This window comes from Saccopteryx bilineata, chromosome 9 (genome assembly GCF_036850765.1).
Source record: "Saccopteryx bilineata isolate mSacBil1 chromosome 9, mSacBil1_pri_phased_curated, whole genome shotgun sequence".
Lineage (NCBI taxonomy): Eukaryota > Metazoa > Chordata > Mammalia > Chiroptera > Emballonuridae > Saccopteryx > Saccopteryx bilineata.
The window spans coordinates 43,442,427-43,455,753 of record NC_089498.1 but is presented as its reverse complement, the minus strand read 5'-3'; the positions used below and the strand labels follow the sequence as shown (position 1 = coordinate 43,455,753).

General features: G+C 42.3%; 1 protein-coding gene across 1 annotated transcript in view; it reads right to left on the bottom strand.

Moving 5' to 3' along the window:
* LOC136313615 (zinc finger protein 850-like) overlaps positions 1-8,804 on the bottom strand; it is a 102,933-nt gene extending 94,129 nt beyond the window's left edge. Inside the window, exon 1 of the mRNA XM_066244133.1 lies at positions 6,625-8,804. The gene's annotated coding sequence lies outside the window, so the exon portion shown is untranslated. The remainder of the gene's footprint in view (positions 1-6,624) is intronic.
* Positions 8,805-13,327: the final 4,523 nt, after the last annotated feature.

Sequence of the window (13,327 nt, the reverse complement as noted above, 5' to 3'; positions counted from 1 at the left end):
GGTAGCTTCACAGGATGAATTCTTGCATCTGGGGGATCTGCTCCTTCTTTTTAAAGCCAAACATCTCTGTAGCCAAGACTATATGGTATGCTTACAAAATGACCACACCTGATGGATGGAACGCTGCAAAAGGATATTACTAGAGAAGAAAATTCTTTAAAACCAAGTAACTTACATTGTCTTAGTATTTTACACTCTTCTAAATAAAAAAGCTATCATAATAGAAGATTATTACCTCACTTACAGAATGTTTTAAATTACTTGGTTAAAACTAAAAAGCGTGACAACACATTCTGGAAATTTCCTGTCTACTAGGAATTTCCTGTCTATTAGAGATCTGAAAAACAGTTTAATTTTTCATTTACAATGAGAAGGCTAGTAGCAGATAGTAGCTGGCCTTGGCCCCACAGTTGTTTTAGATACAATATCTGTCATTACCAGATATGCAAGAAGATTTATTAAAAACAGAATATAGGTGCAGAACCACAAACAATTCATATTGGAGTTGGCAAACAAATTCACACCCAAGTCTGAGGACTCAAAGGACCACATTCTCACAACCTCTCTCGTTAACAGCATTTCCCAGTGAGAGGCTTCTCCATTCGTGATTCTTTCCATCAGATTTTCAGTACTTCATGATGGACAGGCTTCATGATACAATTTAATGGAATTAAATATGAACAGCTCAAAGATATAATAATAACTTAAAATAGCTATAATTAAATGTTAAAGACAATCAAGGAAAAAAGAGGCAAATGGATAAGATGAAGAAATTAAGTAGAATTGAAAACTATAAAAAAAAAAGACAAAATACAAATAGACAATCTAGATTAGCAAATTAAGAAAGTAAAAAGTCATGGCACAGATTTAACATGAGACCAGACAAGAAGAGAGGATGAGTGAACTCAAAGACAAGTAAAAAAAAAATTATCCACATGAAGGGGACAAAAGAAACCCCAAAAGAACAGAATTCGCTATAAAAGACACATGATACACAGTCAAAAGAGCTACAGTACATGTAAGTGGCATATTAGAAGGAGAATAGATTCGAGAGAAATTAATATTGAATAAATTAACTAATCAAAAGCTTCAACTAGAGTTTAAGAAGCTCAGCAAACCTGAAGACTATTTAAAAAAATAGAAGGTAAAACACACAGAACAAAAAGCAAATCCACAACCAAGCATAGTCAAATTGTTGAATACCAAAGAGAAAAAAAATCTCGAAAGTACCCAGAGGAAGAAAAAACATTACCAAGAGCAATGATGAAAAAAAGAGGGGGCCCTGGCCGGTTGGCTCAGCGGTAGAGCATCGGCCTGGCGTGCGGGGGACCCGGGTTTGATTCCCGGCCAGGGCACATAGGAGAAGCGCCCATTTGCTTCTCCACCCCTACCCCCTCCTTCCTCTCTGTCTCTCTCTTCCCCTCCATTGGAGCGGGGATGGCCCGGGCGCTGGGGATGGCTCCTTGGCCTCTGCCCCAGGCGCTGGAGTGGCTCTGGTCGCGGCGGAGCGACCCCCCAGAGGGGCAGAGCATCGCCCCCTGGTGGGCAGAGCGTCGCCCCTGGTGGGCGTGCCGGGTGGATCCCGGTTGGGCGCATGCGGGAGTCTGTCTGACTGTCTCTCCCCGTTTCCGGCTTCAGAAAAGTAAAAAAAAAAAAAAAAAAAAATGACTAAAAATGTTCAAGCACATTCATATTTTTAATAGTTTTTTTTTTTTTTTTTTTACAGAGACAGAGAGTGAGTCAGAGAGAGGGATAGATAGGGACAGACAGGAACGGAGAGATGAGAAGCATCAATTATTAGTTTTTCATAGCGCATTGCGACACCTTAGTTGTTCATTGATTGCTTTCTCAAATGTGCCCTGACCGCAGGTATTCAGCAGACCAAGTGACCCCTTGCTCGTGCCAGCGACCTTGGGTCCAAGCTGGTGAGCTCTGTTCAAACCAGATGAGCCCGCACTCAAACTGGCGACCTCGGGGTCTCGAACTTGGGTCCTTGGCATCCCAGTCCGAAGCTCTATCTACTGCGCCACCACCTGGTCAGGCTCAAGCACATTCATATTTAAAGAAATAAAAGAACAACACTGACATACCATTTCTAATGGTTACAACTAAAAAGCATGACAACACATTCTGTTGGCTAGGCTATGGGGAGTGGGGCAATGGGCACTCTGACACATTACAAGTGGGAATGAAAAATGAAACAAAAGTTCCAGAGGGGAATTCAGTAATACCCAACAAAACTGCATATGTATTCTACTTACCTTCAATCCAGCAATCCCACTTCTAGAAATCTACCCTGAAAATATGCCTCCAAGCAATACAAAAATACATATATACAGTTATTTATTGCCTGACCTGTGGTGGCGCAGTGGATAAAGCGTTGACCTAGAAATGCTGAGGTCGCCAGTTCGAAACCCTGGGCTTACCTGGTCAAGGCACATATGGGAGTTGATGCTTCCAGCTCCTCCCCCCTGTCTCTCTCTCCTCTCTCTCTCTCTGACTCTCTCTCTCTCCTCTCTAAAATGAATAAATAATAAAAAAAATTTTTTAAAAAGTTATTTATTGCAGCACTGTTTCTAGTAGCAAAATATTGTAAATGACCTAAATAGCCATAATAGGAGAGTAACTGAATAAACTAAGTCAAATCCACCCACTGTACTGGAATATTTATTATGCAACTATAAAAACAAAAGCTATGAATATCTCTTTGAATTGTGATGGAGTAATGTCCAGGATGTATCATTAAGTCAAAAAAGCAATGTTCAAAACAGTACATTATATTTAATGCAAAATAGAAGTCATTCAAAAGAATACAAGCATCTGCCCATTTGTGCAAAATAAATAGAAGGATAAAGCAGAAACTAATGAGGTTGATTATCTACAAGGAGTAGGCAGGAACCACATTAATGTTTTCATATCCAAAATTTTTTTTTCCATTCAGTGAGGGGAGGGGAGGAAGACAGACAGACTCCAGCATGCACTCCGACTGGGATCCACTCGGCAATCAACCAGGAGGCACTGCTCTGCCCATCAGGGGCATTGCTTCACTGCTCAGCGACCCCTCTTCTTTGAGGGGGAGGCCATGGAGCCATCCTCAGCGCCCAGGGCCAACTCACTCTAATCAAGCCATGGCTGAAGGAGGGGAAGAGAGAGAGAGAGGGAGAGAGAGAGAGAGAGAGAGAGAGAGAAGAAAGAGGGAGGAATGGAAAAGCAGATGGGCGCCTCTCCTGTGTGTCCTGACCAGGAATCAAACCCAGGACATCCACACGCGGGGCCAACACTCAACCACTGAGCAACTGGCCAGAGCCCATACCCAGAATACTGTGATAAGTGACAATCAACCAGGAAGTGCAACGCACAAAGCTAAATAAATGCATGAAAAACGAGTAACAAAACTACACTGAAGCCCTGGCCCGTTAGTTCAGTCAGTTATGTCCCAAAACGACATAACTGTCGTTTTGTGGGTTGTGGGTTTGATCTCGGACAGGGCACATACTGGAAGTAACCAATGAATGTACAACTAAATGGAACAACAAATGAATGATTCTCTTTCTCTCTCTCTCCCTTTCTCTCTAAAATCAATCAATAATTTTTTTTAAGCGTGCTTGTTTAAAAAAAAACTAAAAATAAAGAACTACATTGAAGAGGAGGTTGGCAAAGAAAAGAACTAAACTGGAAAACAGTTTTTGACTATATACTGTAAGGGTAAAGAAAAAAGTTAAACATCAATACTGTACTGTAGTTAGTTGTGTGTTTTTATATGTGTTAGCAATTCTGAAACTACTTCACATGTACTTTAGCATTTAAGTAAAAAACAAAAAAATTTTGACACTAGAAACAGGTTTCTCATTGTTGGAGAAAGGAATTACAAATAAGGAAATGGTCAAACCAGATTAAAAACAATTCTTGGGTCTTGCACATCTTTTCATTGGAAGCACTAAGTGCTATTATTTTGTACTATTTCTCCAAGATATTTATTTAGTGAGCAGCCTTGAAAGGCAGAGACAGATATTCTCTGTCCAGAGCAAAGAGCAGGCATGTTTATAACCCAGTATATGAGATTCAGACTCCCTAAATTCATGAGAGCACATAAATACCTGTGTATTTGCATCACCCTATGGGTGAAGGTAAGCCAGTGCAAGAAAATGTTGCTTTAGCTATTGCTATGAGCAATAAACTCTTCATCTGACCTGGAAGTCTCATGTCTTCTGCAAACATCTCTGAAACTGTGGCAAGCTAATTTGTTAACTTACAAGTAGGGTAAAATTCTCAGACACTTCACAGTTCTTGACAGAATCCTGTGGTACTAGATAGGAACTGAAAATATGAGTACGAACCAGTGATTTTTTTTAATGTATACAAATACATAGGTCGATTGATAAATAGATATAGATGTGTATATCTATTTAGGTATATTTTCTAGCTCTGTCCACTGACAAAAACTAGAGCAAGTATACCCAGGTAGCAAGGAGCATACGAGGTACTCAAACTTTGTTTTATAAATCCACTCTCAAATAAAAAAAAACCAGGGCTCCTTGGCAAATTGCTAATGCCAGGGCTGGAGTAGGTAAAAATACAAGATAAGCCTGGAACATCTTGGTGCTAGAAAGTAAGAAACTACTCAGAAAAATGATGGTATGTCAAAAGGACACAGGAACCAACCTGAAGGAGTTCCTAAATGGCTAAGTCTGGGACAATTTACCAATAAAACATATAACAATAATAATAATAAATTAAAACTCATAGAATGTCAACGAGTTCATAAAAAATAATGGGATAAATACATGAGAAATAAGAAACAGTTCTTCCTTACAATAGAATTTAAATTAATAAATGCAGAAGGAATGACGGAAAGAGAAAATCACCACTAGGCAAATATCACAGTAATAATTATTACAGACAAGAATTACAAATAAATATTAAATTTAGTGGGTGAAAGTATGATAATATTATTTGTGCATAGTCTCAAAAGCATCTCCCCACAAGATACTAATTAAAAATGAAAAAATAGTAATTTTACATAGGAGAAACCTGGTACCCGCCACCAATTAATCTGTAATAGCTTCAAATTGGAAACTATCAAATGTCCATCAAAAACACAATCAATTACTAAATTGCAATATATCCCCAAAAGCAATGAGCTTAACTAAGTACAATTACGCTTAATAACATGGATGGATCTCAGATATAGTGTGGAAAAAAGAAGCCAGGCATAAAAAAACACACACTATATATATAATTCCACTTATACATGAAGTTCAAGAATGGGTAAAACTAATCGGGATAGGTTTCTGATTAGTGATTCCAGGAGAGAAATAACTGGGAAGGGGTATGAGGGAAACTTCTGGATGTGCTGGTAAAGTTCTTTATAATAATCTAGGAAATTGTTATACAGCTATATACCTAACTTTTGTGCACTTTACCATATACATATATATGGTATGTATATATGGTATATATCATAATGTTTTAAAAACTATCAGAACCATGTCTTAGTATGGATATAGAACAATGAAATGTTTCAAACAATGCTGCACAAGTATAAATTTGTACATCCACTTTAGTAAACATTTCAGCATTATTTAGTAGACTGGAAGATGTACGACCTAGCAATTACACTGGTAGATAAACTCATGAACATGTACTTTATGTAAAAGAATACTTGTGGCAGCACTGTTATTAAAGTAAAACAAACGAACTAACGAACTCAAATGTCCATCATTACTAGAAAGGATGAGTAATAGTGAACCAAAGGAGAAATACAATATAGCAAAGGAAAATGAACCACTACTATATCTAACATGGAAAAACTCAAGAAAAAGTAGTACAAATAAGCAAACATGAAAGATAAAGGACAGCATTTATAAAAGTTTTGAAACCAGGGAAAACTAAAGTATGGATATAATTCCTAGAGAAGTATACAAAATGGAAAAAAAAAAAAAAACCCAAAACACCTCATACATTTATCCAATCACACAAATCACACAACCACTATGGGAATGTAAAGCTAGAGGAGGTAACTCACAACCAAAGAAACAGGGCCGCAAACTCTGGACCTCACAGTCACACACATCGCACCCCTGTACGTAGTCGCAAACTCACAATCACACTAACCACAGATAAAACCACATAGAATTCACACCTGCACTCCACAGTACACGGTGACCGTCACACAATCACAGACCCCTACGGGGACAAACGCTATCACATCCACGGAATCAAAAGCTTCCCACACCCGCAACATACAAAGCCGAACGTGGCCCCAACCAACCACACACATAGTCATAAGCTCCCAGACTGTGCTGCACACGGTAATCATTGGAACAGCAGGTCACAACCACACAGTCAGCTACTACATACCATCGGATAGACATAATCACACAATTTGAATATGACCTTCTCGGTACAAGGCCGAGACCCTGGCTCCGGCACCGAGCCCTCCTCCGGTTCCTCACCTCAGCCTCACCGAGCTTCTTTCAAAGGACCAGAACCTTCCTGCACAACACAGTGAACTGTTACCGCCGTAGATCTGAGGGTCCCGCCAGCGCGTGACTTTGAGACTGAATTAACGCGAGAATCGCTTTATGCCCAGGAGTCTTCTGGGAAATGCAGTCAGAGACGTACCTGGGGCGAGCAAGATGGCTCTGGAGCGTCAGGATTCCTGTCAGAGTTCAGCTGCCACCCAGCCGAAAAGGTTGCGTTCCCTCATCGAACCACGCACCAGGGGCTTCGTAAAGCCCGGCTCAGCCTCCGGCCGTGGCTCCAGAAAAAGGCCACTCCGACGCGCTTAAGATGGCTTGTTTCCCTCATCCGCCGTACTATCCCCAGCAGTTGGGCAGGCTCAGAAAGAACTAGTCTGCAAGGGAAGATAATACGCATCGCCAACCCTGCTAGGAAATGTAGCTCCGGGCGGGAACGCGGTGGACGCACCGTTTGAAAGTTTCTCTGAGTCTAGACAGCCTGCGCCTGGCCTCGCTCGGAAATGTCTGGGAGAGTCACTGCGCCGAGGGACTGCAGCGGTGGAGTCGCCGTTTTGACCATTGTTCCAGTGTGACTTTGGCTTGGAGTTCTTCAGTGCGAAGGAGTTGTGGGACTTGAGCTTCTGAGCCCCGGAGCCGGTCAGGGAGGCTGAAAGGGAGGAGACTTGGAATCTGCGAAAGGATTGGGTAGGTTGGTGGAAAGGCAACCAGGTAGGGGAGGCAAAAGGAGAGGAGTTTCCGAATTTGCGACAGAGGCTGGTGTTCTGAGCTATGGACTTTTGTGTGATTGTCCGGGTCTGTGATTGTAAGGGAGGCAGCCAGTTATAGGAAAAAAGTAATTGAAAGTCGGGGTGTATGTGACAGGGTGTTGGGGGGCCGTAGAGAGAGAAACTGGATTCAGGATTTTGTATGTGTGTAATTGAAAGTTTGATATCACTGTAGATATCCCTGGGATTGTATTTTGGAGAGGAATCTCAGCTCTTCCTGAAGAATCATTTTGTTGTTGAAGATTTGATGGGAGAAAAGGTTACATAATTGAGCTAATGACTTAAAGCTTGACTTTTATGTAAAACCAGAAGCATCTATTATGGAATAGAACTATAAAGTTTTATTTTCTTTAAAAAGAAAGCCATGCCTGACCTGTGGTGGCGCAGTGGATCAAGCGTTGACCTGGAACACTGAGGTCGCCGGTTCAAAACTGTGGGCTTGCCCAGTGGTCAAGGCACAAATGGGAGTTGATGCTTCCTGCTCCTTCCCCCTTCTCTCTCTCTCTCTCTCTTCTCTAAAATGAATAAATAAATAAAAATAATTAATAAAAAAAGAAAATAGAAAGAAAGCCAATTTGGCCTGACCTGTGGTGATGTAGTGGATAGAGTATCCACTTGGAATGCGAGGTAGCTGGTTTGAAACCCTGAGCTTCTGCCTGACCAGGCGGTGGCGCAGTGGATGGAGCGTCGGACTGGGATGTGGAGGACCCGGGTTCGAGACCCTGAGGTCACCAGCTTGAGCGCAGGCTCATCTGGTTTGAGCAAAGCTCACCAGCTTGGACCCAAGGTCGCTGGCTTGAGCAATGGGTTACTCGGTCTGCTGTAGCCCCACGGTCAAGGCACGTATGACAAAGCAATCAATGAACAACTAAGGTATCGCGATAAAAACCTGATGATTGATGCTTCTCATCTCTCCCTTCCTGTCTGTCTGTCCCTATCTATCCCTCTCTCTGAATCTCGCTAAAAAAAAAAAAAAAAAAAAAAAAAAAAAAAAAGAAACCCTGAGCTTGCTAGGTCAAGGCACATACAAAAAGCAGTTACTATGAGTTGACGCCTCCTGCTCTGCTTTTTCTCTCTCTCCTTATCTCTCTAGAATCAATAAATAAAATATTTTTTAAAAAAATAAAGCTAATTTCAAAGGAACTTTTAATAATGGGATGCTTGCTCTTAGAGCTCAGACCCTGAAGACATACATAGCTTTTCAATCTTACGTTCTTTTCCAGTCCTGCGGGGGAGGGTGTATGTGTAGGCAGGGGATATTAAGTCTAAGGTCTAAGGGAGCTGATTTGTAAAGTCCTAAACTAAGAAATAACTTGGAAGTTTGAAGAGTAGTGTCAACTACTTCAAATAGTAGAGAAGCCCGTTAGGCAGTATTAGCCCATATTTTAAGAAAGAAAAAAAACCACATGGCTTACAGAGATCAAGGAATGTAAGTTTGAAGCTCCTCAAGGAGACTTCAGATCAACTGGTTTACTAATTCCCTCTGGTTACTCCAGGCCAGATGGATTTTGTTAGGTATAAAAATAAATTTTTTTTTCTAACTGCAAAGATGTTTTCTCCAAATATTTTATTGCAGTTACTTTTAACATAATTTTAAATAAATAGAGAAAGTAAAGTACAGGAGGTCCTCAGGTTATGACTGTCTCAACATATGACGCTTCAAGTTTATGACACTCCCATAAAAACTTTAAAAAATTGAGATGTGAGTGTTTTGGCTTACACGTTAGCATTGTACCTAGGACTTTGTGGGAGAACTAGTTTGGTTGCGCACAGCGGAAGGATATGCAGTAATGTGGCATATGAGTGAGGGAGTTGGCATCCCCACAATATGCTTACCTGTGCCATTTGGATGGTTAAAAGTGCAAGTGTTTTTCTGTTACTACAGTACAGTGCAGTATATTTATGCCCTTTTCCTTTTTCTGGGGCTTAGTTGTGTTTTTATGTTCTAATTATGATTTTACAACTGTGTTAGGGACAGGTAAGTGACTTAGGCTAGGATGTCTGCTATGCACAACTAAACTAGTTCTCCCACATAGTCCTAGATACAATACTAATGTGTAAGCAAAACACATCTCAACTTACACCAAAATTTGGGTTACATCACTGTCATAGGTAAGGAAATGTGTCGTAACCTGAGGATCCCCTGTAGTAGGTATAAAATTCGTGCAAATAAACTTAATATAAATATATACAAACAAAACCTTGCAACAGGATTAAATGCTTAAGAATAATCTTAGGGCCCTGGCCAGTTGGCTCAGCAATAGAGCGTGGGCCTGGCATGTGGAAATCCTGGGTTTGATTCCCCGCCAGGGCACACAGGAGAAGTGCCCGTCTGCTTCTCCACCTTTCTCCCTCTCTTTCTCTCTGTCTCTCTCTTCCCCTCCTGCAGCCAAGGCTCCACTGGAGAAAAGCTGACCCAGGTGCTGAGGATGACTCCATTGCCTCCGCCTCAGGCACTAGAATGGCTCTGATTGCAGCAGAGCAACGCCCCAGAGGGGCCCAGCATCGCCCCCTGGTGGGCATGCCGTGTAGATCTCGGTTGGGCACATGCGGGAGTCTGTCTGTCTGCCTCCCCCGCTTCTCACTTCAGAAAAATACAAAAAAAGAAAAAAAAAGAATAATCTTAGCAAGCCTGACCAGGCGGTGGCACAGTGGATAGCGTGTTGACCTGGGACGCTGAGGACTCAGGTTCAAAACCCCGAGGTCGCTGGCTTGAGTATGGGATTGTGGGCTTGAGTGTGGGCTCATAGACATGACCCCATGGTTGCTGGCTTGAGCCAGGGGTCACTAGCTCAGCTGAAGCCCCCAGTCAGGGCACATGTGAGAAGCAATTAATGAACAACTAATGCCTGACCAGGCGGTGGCGCAGTGGATAGAGCGTCAGACTGGGATGCAGAAGGACCCAGGTTCGAGACCCCGAGGTTGCCAGCTTGAGTGTGGGCTCATCTGGTTTGAGCAGAAGCTCACCAGCTTAGACCCAAGGTCGCTAGCTCAACCAAGGGGTTACTCGGTCTGCTGAAGGCCCGCGTCAAGGTACATATGAGAAAGCAATCAATGAACAACTAAGGTGTGGCCACGAAAAACTAATGATTGATGCTTCTCATCTCTCTCCGTTCCTGTCTGTCTGTCCTTATGTATCCCTCTCTCTGACTCTCTTTCTGTCTCTGTTAAGTAAATAAATAAATAAACAACTAATGTGACTCAACTATGAGTTGACACTCCTCATCTTTCTCCCTTCCTGTTTCTGTCTCTCCCCTCTCTCTCTCTCATTAAAAAAGTAATAAACAAATAAATGTTTAACACTACTGAAAGGCACACACACACACAAAAAAAAAAAACCCTTATGAAATGAAAAAGAAATGCTATATCCTTGAATAAAAATCCTTAATGTATACACACACACTTCCAGTCACGATGGCAGCATAGGTAAATGCAGTACTGGAATACTTTCACAACCACTTCAAAATTACAACTAAATTACAGAAAACCATCATTCAGAACTCCCTGAAATCTAGCTGAATGGAAGTCCTAAAAATAGAGATTTAAAGAAGAAGACACATTGAGGCTGGTAGTGTAAAGATGTAGTTCCAATACCAGAAAGAGAAGTCCCTGTAACTTCTGGCTGTGAAAACCAGTGGGGATTGCAGCTGAGGGAGACAGAGGGCTGCTGGAGTCCCAAGCAGAACAGACTCCTTCCCTCTGAGCTCCAGTGCTGGGGCAGCAGTGGGAAAGGGCACTCTTTGCTGAGCAATTCCCCCACAGAGACAAAAGGTGGGCACCTTATCTGAATCTCCATCAACCTACCTAACACTGTCCGCCCCACCCTGGTGATTCCCTGAAACCCTGCCCCAGCCAAGCTATTTCCAGTGGCTTTTCCATACAACTTGGCCTCTCGCCTAATTTGGACCTTCCTAAAATTGGACCTTGCTTTGGACCTTCCTACAGTCTCTCAAATCAGCAGCAGCTGGCCTCTGCATACCCAGTATCTCCTGCTAAGTGGCCACAGGCCCGGTACTGGCAGCAGTCCACTTTGGTTCACAGCTTAGCCTCTCCTGGGTACCTCCAAGCCCAGCACAAGTAGCAGCCATCTGCAGGTCACTCTGTAGCTGGTGCCAGGTGGCCCCATGCAGGACAGAGGCAGCAGCTGACTTTGCACCTCATGGGAACCCCAGAACCAGTGCACCTGCTAGATAGCTTTAGACTATGCAAGGTTATAGCCCTACCACCTCCACAAGCAACTCACTCAAGGTGTGGTCTTGGTGAGCATCAAAGCCCCACTGAAACAAGTTCTGCTCTGTAAGGTCAACCGCTGCACAGCAGATCCTCCATGATAGTCACAGCTGGTCCTTGCAGGTGACTGGCCTGGGGGACAACCCCTCCCAGTGAGGTCAACAGCGATTAAGGCTCAACTATAACAGGACAGTGCACATAGCCCACAAAGGGGCACACATGGAGTACTCAGCTCCAATGACTGGGGAAGCTGCACCACTGGGCCCTACAAGATACCTACTACACAAGGTCACTTTACCAAGTCCAGGAAACATTGCAGCTCTACCTGATACATAGAAACAAACACAGGGAAGCAGCCGAAATGCAGAGACAAATACACAGATCCTAAATGAAAGGACAGGAGAAATTTCCCCCAAAAAAGAATTAAATGAAATGGAAGCAAGTAACCAGATACAGAGTTCAAAGCAATGGGTACAAGGATGCTCAAGGAATTTAGTGAGAACTTCGACAGCATAAAAAAGGACAAAGAAATCATAAAAAGAAAACAGTCATGCCCTGAATGGATAGCTTGATTGGCTAGCAGTGGTAGTCAACCTGGTCCCTACCGCCCACTAGTGGGCATTCCAGCTTTCATGGTGGGCAGTAGCAGAGCAACCAAAGTATAAATAAAAAGATAGATTTAGCCTGACCTGTGGTGGCGCAGTGGATAAAGTGTCGACTTGGAAATGCTGAGGTCGCCGGTTCGAAACCCTGGGCTTGCCTGGTCAAGGCACATACGGGAGTTGATGCTTCCAGCTCCTCTCCCCTGTCTCTGTCTCTCTCTCCCTCTCTCTCTCCTCTCTAAAATGAATAAATAAAATAAAATTTAAAAAAATAAATTAAAAAAAAGATAGATTTAACTATAGTAAGTTGTTTTATAAAGATTTATTCTGCCAAACTTAGCAAAAATCCAACATAAAGTACTTGGTAAGTAATTATTATATGCTTTAACTTGCTATAACTCTGCTTTATAAATTTTATAAAGTAAAGTTACTTCCCTACTTTATAAATCACCATTACTGTGGAACCAGTGGGCAGTTAGAAAATTTTACTATTAACAGATACAAAAGTGGGCGGTAGGTATAGAAAGGTTGACTACCTCTGGATTAGAGCATCGTCCCAAAACAGAAGTTTCTGGTTTGATCTCCAGTCAGGGCACACACAGGAGCAGATCTATGTTCCTGTCTCTATCTCTCCTATCCTCTCCCACTAAAGTCAACAAAATAAGCATTTAAAAAATATTTTTTAAAAAAAAGCAGTCAGAAATAAAAAATAATTAACAGAGAATCAACATTAGGATAGTTGATGCTAAGAACCAAATCAGCAATTTGTAATATAAGGAAGCAAAAAACACCCAATCAGAACAGTGAAAAGAAAAATGTGTCCTCCCAAAATGAAGGTAAGGAACCTCTGGGACAACTCAAGTATACTAACATGTGCATTATGGGGGCACCAGGAGGAGAAAAGAGAGAAAAAATAAAAAACTTATTTGAAAAAACAATGACAGCCTGACCAGGCAGTGAAACAATGAATAGAGCATTGGACTGGGACACAGAGGACCCAGGTTCAAAACCCCGTAGACATTGGCTTGAGCGCAGGCTCATCCGGCTTGAGCACAGGGTCGCAGGCTTGAGCCCAAAGGTCACTGGCTTGAAGCCCAAGGTCGCTGGCTTGAGCCCAAGTTCACTGTCTTGAGCAAGGGGTCGCTCTATCTGCTGCAGCCTCCTAATCAAGGCACATATGAGAAAACAATCAATGAACAACTAAGGAGCTACAATGAAGAATTGATGCTTTTCATCTCTCTTCCTTCCT